Genomic DNA, 13,828 nt, shown 5'->3' with positions numbered 1-13,828 from the left:
GTCTCCACCCGTGAGGGCTGTCGGGGTCCGTTAAGAGGACTGAGAGCCTTCCACCTACATCAGGGAGTGGCCCTGACCAGTAGGCCTTAGTTGCTCCTTTGTCATTAACGGTCCCACGCGAAGACTCTGGTCCCGAGTATGGAACAGTATATGGAGAGGAAAAAAGTTTTAGAACCAGGTGCGTATAGAGAAATACAGAACCAATCCCACTCCTACTATAAGGAGCGTAACCATCAGCATACATCTATATCACATTTTATTAATTTTACTCGGACCGGTCCTCCTCTCACTCTGGCGTGTGCCGCATTCACCACTCTCACTCTCACCTTCCAGATTCCCAAGGCTCCTGGTAATTCTCCCGAAGGGCGTCCACTCGGACTGCCGTAGGGTTAGGAGCTCGACCTTTTCCACTTCTGGCGCCAGCTTCCTGTCGTTAAGCTTCCTTCCCAGAGTCGGATCTCTCCAACCCTAGGGCCAGGCCTCGAACCTGGACTTCCCTGCTCAGGACTCGAACCTGAGACTTGTTACGAGGGCCTTCCTCGTATGAAACTCTGCCTCCACCCGTCTTTTGTTTTCCAGGGGTCCCCCCTCGAATCCGGGATGAGCCCCCAAAATGTTAGGGTCCGTGACTCGATGGGTCCCCTCCAGATAACAAATACACGGGATTGGAGATGTAAAAATCAAGCAGAGTCTTTACTTTCCAGCTAGCTGGGGTCGACCGGCTTCCCAAGTCATGCAAGTCTGGTCAGAACGATCGACCCCCATTCATTTTCAGATACAGATTATATAGGCCCACATAGTCATTACACAAAAAGCATTCCTCAGCATACACTTTGATCAAACATCTTCTAAAAGCTGTAGTTTCGGTTAAACATCTTTTCCAGGAAGGCTAGATCTGGTGTAAGCCTGGTGCAACTTCCTTCTCTTTGTTCCTTATCGGTTATCTGGTATGTGCAAACAGGCCTACAGGACACATTGTAAATCAACTGAGTCTGGGGTCCAGGGTCCAGGAAGGAGGTTTACAGCACTTCAATTCTTAGCATTTCAACTAGGTTAATCATCCATGTGTGGTAGATACAATCAGGCAGAACAGGCAAGCTTAGCAAGTAAATCTAAATCAACATTTTAAACAGAGTTTTCTATCAAAATGCAGAGTTCTTACAGCATTCATCAAGGTATTTCATTTTTTTCCCAACAAGCTTAAGCCCGAAAAAAGGCTCTTTGCTATTGCACATACTCTGGACTCCTTAGTGGTCATTGGGGGTCATGAGATCTGGGCGTAACATAACCAAGGAAGGAGAAATGGCCGATATTGTTGAGGGTTATGAGATCCCTGGTCAACAGCTGCAAAAGGGGGAATCCATTCCTGTATTAGGCTTTAACTTTGCTAGCCTACAGTGTCTAGTAGATACACTGTCCCAATTTCAAGGTAAGTCTTTTTAATGTCTTTTTATAATTGTAAGTATCTGAACCTATGGAAAGAAACCATTCTGTGCTAAAAAAAAAAAAAAAAGATAGTTTATTGGGGACACCTACCAGGCCTTCTCTCAGGGATAGAGAGCAGCAATAAGCAGCTATATAGTGAGGGATTTTATCAGACGTTAGGCAGGGGGGTGGAGGGGGAGGAAGGGGGTGCACAGGTCAGAACAGCCTGACTGCAGGGACATCTGGAAGAGATACCAAGGAGCCAAGGGAGGGGTTAACCTTATTGACCATAAATGTGACCTCAGGGAAAAGAAAGTTTCACTTCTTCTGGTCATGTGTGGAAAGAATTTTGGTGTTCTGGTACCTGGGGCTTCTGGTAACTGACCTAACAATAATACATATGTATATATTTTAAGAGGCTTCTATAGTGGTAGGTTTCCATATAGCTTTTTAAAAAATTCCTTTAGTGTTAGTTATCTCCCCCATGCTTCCTCCCTCTGTTGTGCCCTTCCATTCCCCACCCTATTTAACCATTGCTACTCTATTCCCCCTCTCCCGTATTTTACCTTCTAAGAATCCTCCCTGTATATGCACCTCCTGACAATTTATTAGGTTACTAAGTGAGGTAGTTCAGACTTAGAAAGACAAGTAGCTGGATATTCTCTTTCATAGCTGGATGCTAGCTTTGAAATGTTGTATATGTATGTTTCAATTTGAAAATCCATAAAGGACTGGTCAGTATTTGTATATTTTTCTTTAAGTACAATCGACTGTGTGTGTGTGTGTGTGTGTGTGTGTGTGTGTTATTCACCTTCAATTAATTACTTCTGTGCTCCCTCTTAGGACTTGCTTTTCTATTTTACTATGGATTTTACATGTTACAAGTTTTTTTATGTCTTTCATACCAATATTTTTCCACCCTAATTATAGTGCTCAATTATGATTATACTAATGTAAGTGGACTTGGCAATGTTATTGAGCTGATTATAATTTCAGTGAGGTGTTGCTCTGGAATTTTGTTCTGGTGACAAAGTTACTTCTATTGTACTGATAAGCAATTCAATACAATCGTTCATTTTCATTTTTCCTCTTATTTTTCTATAGTAGATGTACGATTTTCCTCTTTGTTTTAGGTCTTAAGTAAACTTTTAAAAAATGAACCATTTATGTGCTGCCACATTGTCAAAATTCTCTGATTTAAAATGACAAAATTTCTGATCATATAACAATGTCTCAAATATTCAGCACATGGACAACTGACATCTTAGAGTAAGTAGAATGCAAGGAGATAAATCTGTAGACAGAAGCTAGGAAGAGCTGAGAAAAGCCAAAAGTACTGAGTTCAAAGAAACACTGTGATTGGGCAGATCGTTATTACGATCCAAGAATTCCCAGATTGGTTGGAAAGACAAGCTCTCTCCTAAGTACACTCTGGCTATGATAATCACCGAATAAAAGCTGAAGTTTATCCAGAGAAGAGGAAAATAGTGATGGATAGTCCAGGAAGTGGCAGTGGGAGAAATATTAGTGCTAAAGAAATGGGGAGGCTTGATTAATACCTGTTAGACAAGTGTAACACAGAATGCAACATCAGGGAGGGAAAGGAAAAATGCGGAGACAATGGTGGGTGAGGAGAGCAGACACCGAAGATCCAAACCAAGGAGAAGAAAGGATTTTCCAGGATACTTTAAGTTATTGTGACTGGTAATTCAGGAATCATTCTTTAATTATTACAAACTAGGAAACAGAATTACTCACTTTAAAAAGGGTAAAGCTGGCATTCACTTAATACCTTGCCAATCCAAGGCACTTTCTCAAATGAATTGCTGTGTTTTGTCATAAGAGCTCTGTCAGTGATTGTTGTCACATCTGCATTTAATGACTGAAAATTGAAACAGTTAGTGAAATAGCTGGCTTATGATGACTCCATAGTAGAATGGAAATTAAATGAATATACAGCTATCCTCAAGACCATTTCTTAATTGTATCTTTTTGCTCCCATCCCATGTTCATATTGTGTCAGAGAAGTTCCATAGAGCCAACTTTTCCTTCCATTAATTCCTTCGAAGTCTTTTGTAGCAAACACAAACATGTTTACTTCATATACTGTCTGTCTTCTTGTCTTCCAGTTTCTTAGAAAGAAGAATTGGCAAGTGCCCATGTACATAACGCTTGGCTGATTTGGATTAATATAGTTCCTGAGGAAATGCCTTTTGATTTGGGTCAAGAAGAGTTCTGTCCGTTATTGCAGTTTACTGAGTTTTTAATGCTGCAAACAAACCTTAAGACCCCAGGAAACACTGGACATCTTCATTATCATATTTTAAATAGTTAAAGATTTATTTTTAGTGAGTATCAGTGTTTTGCCTGCATGTGTATATGTATACCCATGTGCATGCCTGGTATGTGTAGAAGCCAGAAGAGGGCTCTGGATCCCCTGGAACTTGAGTTACAGATGGTTGTCAGCTGTCATGTGGGTGATGGAAACCAAAGCAGGTTTCTCAGCAAAAGCAGCAAGTGCTCTGAACCATGGAGCCATCTTTTAGCCCCTGATTATATCTTCATGATAATTTTCATGTGTTCATTAAGATACCTGTCAAGTGATGTTACTGTAACTCCATTAGCTAACATATATCTTCTATCACTTATTTCATCTGATTTTTTGATGCCCAAATTGCTCATTGAAATGGTTAATAGTAGGTTTGGTTTTGCATTTTGGGAATTACATAATCAGTGATAATAGGAATAAGCCTGAAGTGAACAGGGAAAGAACTTTTCCCAGAAAAGGCTTTAATGAAGACTATGTATCAAGAAGTGGGGCAGAGTGTGGGGACAGCACTGAGAGATAAGTCTGTTCCTTCCTTCAGAAGCAGGAATAAGCTTTTATGGGATTTCTGAGGTGGTACAGGGACCTAGAATACCCCCAATAGTTCTGAGATTAGGATTTATAAATAAATCGTTTATCATATTTTCATAAATCTCTTTTTCATGCAAGATAGGGATTGGAGGTAGGTATATCTTTGAAGTCATCATGAAGTGGGGTTTGCTTGCTTGCTTGCTTGGTTTTGTTGTTATCTTGGGTTTGTTGAGACAGGGTCTTCCTAAAGCCCCAGCTTGCCTGGAACTCACTATATAGACCAGGCTGGCTTCGAATCACAGAGATCTACCTAAATCTGCCTCTGTAGTGCTATACCTACTTTTGTGAAATGTAAGTTCCAGGGGCCTGGAGGGATGGCTTAGCACTGGTAGTTCTTGCAGAAGACCCAGGTTCAAATCCTAGCACCCACATGTCAGCTAACAACTGTCCATAACTCCAGTTCCAGAGGATCTGACAGCCTCTTCTCTCCTCCGCAGGCCTTGAATGACATGGGTGCACGTACCTACATGCAGACATAACACTCATACACAAAAAAAATAAAAATAATAAATAAAATATTTTAAAAAATTTAAATGTAGGTTTTAAACTCAGGTTCTTGTGGTTTACTGACTGAACTGTCTTCCCAGCCCTAATTATCCTTTTTAAGTCTCCATACTTTACACTTTTAAAAACAGCTCTAGCTAGGTGTGGTGGTACAAGCCTTTAATCCTAGCACTTGGGAGGAAGAAGCAGGTAGATCTCTGTGAGCTCGAGGTCGGCCTGGTCTACATATTGTATGCCAGGCCAGCTGGTGCTACAGGGAGACCCTGTCTCAAAAAGAACAAAAATAGAGAGTAAATAAATAAATAAATAAATAAATAAATAAAATTCTAGAGGTGTCTAGAAGTGAAAAATAATACATTGCACAAGAAAAGTGAATAGTTTCTAAACTAGTTTAATTGTCTAAATCCAAAACATTATCCTCCAAGGTAACAATTATCTTCCTAATTTGTCCCTATCTATTCTTGCTACTCTATCATCTATCATTCATTCAAATACCAAAAATGTCTTTAGAACATATAAATGCCTTTCATGCTCAAGATCATCTGGCAATTTCTGAAAGCAAAGTCTCAAGTTAAAATATCACTGCAGTCAGCACACCACGTGGTGCAGCTGGTTCCTTCCAATTTTTCTGACTTTGCTCACTTCTCATACTTTTCTTTCCTGGCTGTGCTCCTGGCTTTCTTTCTAATCCTCTGTCACATGGTGGCAAATACTGTTGAAGGCCTTTGGTTTGGCTTTGACTCTTAGTGTAGGCTGGAATTTTGACCTACAGCCCTGGCCCCACATCAGTCTTTGTGCTTTTTGCTTTTTTCTCTCCCACTCAAAGAACACTGTCTAAAATTAACCCTGACTACCCACACCAATGTAGCTTTACCACCCTGAGACTATAAGAACATCTTGTGTATTTTGCTTAAGAATTCTTTCCACTGCCTAAGACTACCTTAGAAACATGCATTATTTACATGCTTATTATCTGTCCTTCTACCATATAAATTCCAAGAGGGCAAAGATATTGTTTAGTTTGTCCCTTAAATCCTGTCACACAATAAGAAGCCTATGAATATTTTTGACTGAGCAAATGAGGCTTTTCATTTTACTGAAGAGAAAACTGGAGTTCAGGTTCCCTATTAAGACTCCTTGCCAGTCCATATTGTGATACAAATGCTGAAAACACTTAGAATTAAGTTCTTAGTGGCCTGTTGGTATTTTAGTTTTGAAGGTAATTGCTCTCCTTATCTGTGAGCCCTGCATTCTTGTGTCTAAGTACAGACAGAAAATATTTAGGGAAAAATTCCCTGTTTAGGCACTAAACAAATACAGACTTTTCTCTTCTCATTCTTTCCTAACCAATGCTGTATATTTAGCAACTACCTACATAGAATTTATCTGGCAATTTTATAAATAGGCAGAGGAAAGACACTGCAAATGTTACTGTGCAAGAGTCTTGAACAGCTAAAGATTTGTGTATCCTGGGGAAAAGAGTCCTTGGTATCCATTTTTCATGGACATTGAGGGAAAATTGAACAGTTAAATTCATCCATTATTAGAAAATAAAACTGCTCCTGTAGTAACAGACATTCGTTTGTTGCACTCAGAGTTATCTAAACACACAAAGTCATGTAACATAAATGTTACTTTAAAAAATTGTTAATTAAAAAATTTCTCTAAAATTGAATCTTCAGTTTTTAAAATTGTACCTTTTGGAGGAGATGCTTTTTAGACTAACAGTCTCCTTTCTGCATGAAATACTCCATTAAAATTTCCTTAGAAAGTCATTTAAAAGCAACTTAATAATTTATTCAGCTTATGGTTACATTAAGATTGTAATTGTATATTAATATTAAGAATATCAAGACCATCCATTTTTAGCTGCCAAGTCCTTGGAGACAGGAATATATATTTCATTAATTTAAAAAAATATTTTATTATTTTTATTTTATGTGTATGCATGCATTGCCTGCATGTATGTAAGTGCACCCATGTCGTGCAATGCCCATGGAGGACAGAAGAGGCTATCAGATCACTTGCAACTGGAGTTATGGGTAGTTGTTAGCTGTCATGTGGGTGCTGGGATTCAAACCTGGGTCTTCTGCAAGAATAACCACTGTTCTTAACCGCTGAGCCATCTCTCCAGAATTTTTAATTAATTCAGATTTGCAAAATTTGCAATTTTGCCTACCGAGAAACAGTTTAGCCTGATAGATCTTGTTCTTTTATTTCTTGAAATAGCTACTGAGCTTCCATTGGCACAAACCATGTAGTTGAGATCAGGACTCTGCCTGGTCTTCAGAGCCAACTCACTTAATACACGAATTTGTCAGGCTTGTTCTTCCCCGAGCATATTTCCCCCAGTGCTGCTAACCTTAAAGGATGTCCCTTTGGTGTACAATTTGCAATCATGAATCAACCACATTGCGAGAAAATCTGGGTGCTTTGGGCAAAGCAATAAACAGATGACCTAAGCGGGATTAAGGTTTTGTAAAAGCGTTTCATTCCAGAAACTCTTGGTGCTGAGTCTGGTGATATGATCAAAGTCAGATCTATCTGGAAACAGTAAAGGACTATGGTGACTGACACACAGAATAAACAGTAAACAGGCAGGTATGTGGAATTCTAACCAACAAAGTGAGAACTATGTTTCATGTTGTGAAAACAACCAGTGGGTTTGGATGGTAAAAACTGAGTCATGCCTGTGCTCTTGAGTCAGCTCTGTGCATGCCTGTTAGGAAGACTTTCTTTGTTCTTTTTAGAGACACATGGCTTATTTTAGTGACTTTTCCTTATATGGCATAATCACCAGTAATGTGATTAGCCATGTCTAGTTTAGTTCTTTCATCACATCAAAAGTAGTGTAAAATAGTTTTTCCATTGACTGGAAAGCTGAATTTGATGGTTATGAATGTACCAGACATCAAAGAGCTCTATTGTCCAGACCGCATGGATATAGGCCAGCTGCACTGGATGTTTCTCCACTGATGTGCCTGCTCTTAAGTGGAGTCTGCATCTAGACTACAGGGAAGGAAGTTATTTCCATAATAATCCACTCTTGGACTCTTTATTCAAATAGGAAGGATAGTGACCAGCTGTCCTGTATCTTTACAGATAGATACAGATACAGATACAGATACAGATACAGATACAGATACAGATAACAGATACTGATACAGATACAGATATAGGGAGAAATTGCTCATAAAGCATCAAAAAACACCACTGTATGATCACTAGAAGAAATTTATAATTACTGGTTTTTACTTAAGTTGTACCATTTGAGATAGAATGTTTAGAGTCTTTTCAAGCATCTATAAAAGGGTAGGATTAGTTTCAAATGTCAGAAATATTTACTGGTATGAAATCATATACAACTTTGTATATTTGACTCTCTGTTACCTACTTGAAATAACTGAAAAAGAGATACACAGTATCAGCCCCAGAAAAATTTAATGACAAGAACATGAATTACATTATAAAATTCCTTTATAGTGATAAAGAAAATAAATGGTCAATAATTTCATACTAGATAATCATTCTACTTACAACTCTCACATTTAAAAAAATTTTTAAAAATATTTTTGTGGGGATTAGTGTTATACCTGCATGTGTGTAAGTGCACCCATGTTATGCAGTGCTTGTGGAGTCAGAAGACATCAAATTTCCCTGAAACTGGAGTTATAGATGGTTGTTAGCCACCATGTGGGTGCTGGCAATTGAACCTGGGTCCTCTATAATAGCAGTCAATGCTCTGAACCACTGAGCCATTTCTCCAGTCCCAAAGTCTCACATTTTTTTTGTGTGTGTGTATGTAGCTGTATTTACATAGGTTTAGGAAAAGCTAAATACCTATAAACTGTCAGTTAAGCACACTTCTCAACACATGATTTTTTCCAAACATATCTTTTTTCTTTTTTTTAGAAGAAGCATTTCACTAAAGATTTGACATATTCAGTAACACACTCCAGAACAAGAGTACAACTCTTTCACAAGTGGGTGCAAGTTTCTAGGTTCACAGTTGAGCTAATACAGTTATACAAAATTGAACTCAGAATAAGCCATGTAAGACATAAAATTAAATTAGTTTTTTAACCTTTAAAAAAGACCACCATTTCATTTTAGAATTGTTCCTTGGAGAAAGATTCATTGTTTTGCTATTAAGACTGAGATGTTGGTGCATGGATTTCTAATTTGTATGTAGCTGATTATTACTAGTCATAATTGGTTGCACTTGGATGATTGGCGCCTGTGTATGTCTGTAAAGTCATCGAGTAGATTTCAATGGTAATGTTTATCACCTCTAAGAAATAGCATGAGGTAAATTTCCATACTTCCTCCTCAAATATAATACATTTAAAAAATTTTGTTGATTTTTTTTTGTGTGTGTATATCACACAGAACATCTCAAACCATCTTATTTGACTACACCCACTTTACAAGATAGCACTCTCCCATAGCCTCCCTCCCCCCACTTGAGACCTTATACTCTGGTATCCCTGTTACTGTCTGCTGTGTTGTTGGCACCCCCAACCATTCCCCACTACTTGCCCTTCTGGTGAATCTAGTCAGCCTATCTAGAGGTCTTTGTTTTAGGAGGGTCAGCTATTCCTCTTCTAGAAGCAATCAGTTGTCAATACTCCTTAGGATAAGATTAGGTCTGCTGTTCATTTGGGTTACTATTTGGGAGTCCCTTTGGTCACCCTAGCAGCAATCAGTTCTCAAAAGAAGGTATCTCCTATCTGGCATTGTTGCTTGTTGTGTAGCCTTTAGCTATGCATATGGACTCTTAAGAAATTATATTGACCTCTTTAATCTTTGGTTATACTTTCCTTTTGGATGTTTAAGGCCATACAGTAATCTAGATAAACCATTTTACTGTTGCTCTTAAGGTCGTTTGAGGATCTGTTCCTCAGGGGACACATGGGGTTGGGAGGAGCCCCTGGTTCCTTTCTTTTACCACTTCTGCCTATGTGAAGATAAGTAAAAGGTCCTGTTAGACCATGGTTGGCTTCATTTGGAAGCATGGAGGATTCCTCAGTGTTGACCCTCCTCTTTGTAGACTGGACGCTGGGTTCAAGTCCATCTGGTGCGGTCTCCTCAGCCTCCTTGATCAAGAGGACCAATGACCCACCACAGTTACAGGACATTTTGATAAATGCTCAGAGTCCCCTGGTACTAGTCGACCTAGGAGAGCAAGGAGCAAAAACTGTCCTTTGCGTCCTTCTGACCAAATTAGTATAGGCCTCAAAGTATGTCTGTTAAACATCCAAGAAGGTTAGTTCCACCAGTCGGGTACTTTTAATTACTGTGTGTCATGTAGATAGATCTTGGGCAAAGACCAGTTGTTCTCAGATATACCTTACCTAGGCATATATTTCTTGATCTACTATGTATAATTTGTCAGTAGGTTGTAGGAGCAATATGGTTCCCTCTGGTTTTCAGAACTAGGTAGGCATTATTTATCTCTCGCATAATCTAACCTCTCCACCATAGTTTTCCCACTTAAGGTGTTCCCATTTCCCCTCTTTCTCCCATATATCCTTCTCCTATGGTCCTACCTCTCTTGAGCTCCTTCTTTACCCTTATCCCCTAGGTTCCTTGTATACCCTTCCCTCCCCCCTCCCTTAAATTAACCCAATTTTTATCTATATCTCCCTTATTAAGGCCTGTTTCCTACTGTTCTTCTCTTTCAGGTTCTTTCTTTTCCTTTACCTCCCTGTTTCATTTCCATTACCCTGGTTCCTGTAGTTATATCTGGATACATACTCATTAATCACAGTTTGGTTCTAGGATCCACATAGGAGGGAGAACATATGCCGATTTTTTTTTTCTGAATCTGTGTTACTTCACTTAGTACAACAGTTTCTAGTTCCATCTATTTACCTGCAAATTTCATGATATCATCTTTCTTTATTGCTGAGTAAATCTCCATTATATAAATGAACCACATTTTCATTATCCACTCATCAATAGAAGGACACTTAGGTTGCTTCCATCTCTTAGCTATTGTAAAAAGAGAAGCAACTAACATGGACGTACAAGAGTCTCTGCAATAGGATGAGTTCTTTGGGTATATGCCAAGGAGTGGTATAACTTGGTCAAATGGTAGATTCAGTTATAGTTTTTAAGAGTTCTCCACACTGCTTTCCATAGGGCTTGAAGAAGTTTGCAGCCCCACCGGCAGTGGATGAGTATTCCCCATTCCCCACATCCTCTCCAACATTTGATATCATTTGTTCTGTTGATCTTAGCCAGTCTGATTGGGGTAAGATGAAATCTTAAAGTGGTTTTAATTTGCATTTCCCTAATTATTAGCAATGTTGAACATCTTTTAAGACATTTCTTATCCATCTTTACTTCTTCTTTTGAGAGCTCTCTGTTCAGTTCCTTAGTCCATGCTTTAATTGGGACGCTTCTTGTCTTGGTTCTCTGTTTTTTGTGTTCGTTATAAATTCTGGATATTAAACCTCTGTCGGATGTGCCACTGATGAAGATTTTCTCCCATTCTATGGGTTTTCTGTTTTCTTCCCTTGTTGCCTACTTTGTTGTACAGACGGTTTTTAGTTTAATGATGTCCCATTTGTTAATTCTTGCCCTGATTTCCTGAGCAATTGATGTCCAGTTTAGAAAATCCTTTCCTACACCTATATCTTGTAGATTTTTCCCAAAGTTTTCTTCTAACAGTTTCTGAGTTTCTGGCTTTACATTGAGGTCTTTGATCCATTTGGAATTGACTTTTGTGCAAGGTGAAAGATAGGGGTTTAGTTTCATTCTTTTATGGGTAGAGATCCAGTTTTGACCGCACCATTTCCTGAACATGCAGTCTTTCCTCCAGTGAATATTCTTGGCCCCTTTGTCAAATATCAGATGGCTGAATTGAATTTATTCGTATTTGGGTCTTCAATTTTGTTCCATTGATCTATGGGTCTATTTTGTGCCAGTACCATATTGTTTTTATGACTATAGCTCTGTAATACAGCTTAAAAATGGGTATAGAAATTCCCCTGGCATTGCTCGTCGGGAAGACACGGTAAGCTGATGCATCTTTCAAACAAGAAAAACTTGAGTCCCTTTAATCAGTTACTTCCTGGAACCCCAGTTTCTGTGAGAAATAGCAGCCTGCTTTGAGTAGGAGGAGCGGTGTGTTGTTCCTTCTAAGCCATCCACCGGAGACCTATGGTTACAAACAAGGCGACCGGGTCTCTCGGGTGCGTGTCAGCACGTATACTGACTGGTGAAGCTCACACAGGGGCTACTCACAGACAACATGGGAAACTCTCTAAGCTCACATGAGCAGTTCCTTGGCAGACTCAAGGAATCCCTCAGAATGTGAGGAATTAAGGTTTCAAAAAAGGATCTCAGGCAGTTCTTTCATCCATGACACCTGCCCCTGGTTCCCTGTCGAGGGAACAATAAATCACAAGAAATGGAAAAGAGTAGGGGAAGCATTACAAGATTATTACCAAACCTTTGGGCCAGAAAAGGTCCCTGTAACTACTTTCTCCTATTGGAATTTAATTCATGATATCCTTAAAACCCATCCCTTAGATCCAGATATTCAAGAAATTATTAAAACTGGTGAAAAGGCTCTTAAAGATAATACTCCACCAGTCGCTTATGAGGAACCCCCTCCTCCGTTAAAAGATATGTCCACTGACCATACCTTCAACAATAGTACAGAGGAGGCCGCACCACTCCCACTAAAGATTATGATGGCCTTCAAAATAATAATTACCCTCTACCAAAAAATATATATCCTAGCCTTGAATTCGCTTACCAAAATATGTCAGTGAAAGATAATACTCCCACTGGGCTGCCCCCGTATATTCCCCTTCCTCCTAATAATAACAATCAAGAGGCACTCAGACAGGCCAAAATAACCCTAACTCAGGACGTTTCTTCACTCCAAAACACCCTCCAACAAAAACGAGAGCACCTTCAGCTAATTAAAGAAATCCGAGCACTTGATGCTGAATTGCTTTCCCTCTCTCGCCCACAAAAGTCAAAAATTAAAACAAAAAGGACCAAAGTCCCTCTTCTAGCGTTTCCGGTTACAAGGAGCCATGCCGCCGCTGCAGATAGCACTCAAAATGAAACCTCTCTTCAAAATAAAACACCCACAAATAAAACGCCTCCTCCTCCTCCTTTGTTACCACTGTTTGACCCAGATCCATCTAAACTTCCTTCTGACTCTAGTCAAGAAGAAAGTGATTCTACTAGCTCTGATATTGACAATGAGGAACCACAAACTAAAGGAAAAACAGGAGCTACCTTCTTTACTCGGAGGTACAATCCTCTGGAACTCAAAGAATTAAAAGACCTAAAAGCAGTAGTAACAGATTATGGCCCTATAGCACTCTTTACCCTGGCCATGCTAGAAAATCTTAGTGATCGATGGCTCACGCCAAATGATTGGTTTTCTTTAACTCGAGCTGTCTTGTCAGGTGGAGACTATGTCCTCTGGGATACAGAGTTTGTAGAAAATTGCTGAGAAACAGCACAATGTAATAATGAAAGTAAAAATTCACGCTCTTGGACCAGAGACAAGCTTCTCGGTCGCAGTCCTTATGACACCAATGAAGCACAGGCAGCTTTTCCCCCTGGACTCTTAGCACAAATACAAAACGTGACTCTCAAAGCCTGGCGGCACCTCCTCCCAAAGGGGCCCATCACCTCCTCTCTGGCAAAGATCTGCCAGGGCCCGGATGAGTCATACGCTGAGTTTATCATCCGCCTAACAAACGCTGCTGAAAGATTAGTAGGAGAATCTGAAGATAGTGCCTTTGTAAAACATTTGGCTTATGAAAATGCTAATTCTGCCTGCCAAGAAGCAATTAGACCCCATCGGCAAGGCACCCTTTCAGATTATATTAAACTGTGCTCAGGAATAGGGACCTCCCATGCCCTAGGACTGGCTATAGGAGCTGCACTTAAGGATTTAACCAAAACCCAACCATCTAAGCACTACTTTAACTGCAATCAGCGTTTGTT

The sequence above is a fragment of the Nannospalax galili genome, unplaced genomic scaffold (genome assembly GCF_000622305.1).
Source record: "Nannospalax galili isolate Female #2095 unplaced genomic scaffold, S.galili_v1.0 scaffold296, whole genome shotgun sequence".
NCBI classification, from domain to species: domain Eukaryota; kingdom Metazoa; phylum Chordata; class Mammalia; order Rodentia; family Spalacidae; genus Nannospalax; species Nannospalax galili.
The sequence above is the reverse complement of the archived record's forward strand: the minus strand, read 5'-3'. Positions refer to the sequence as shown.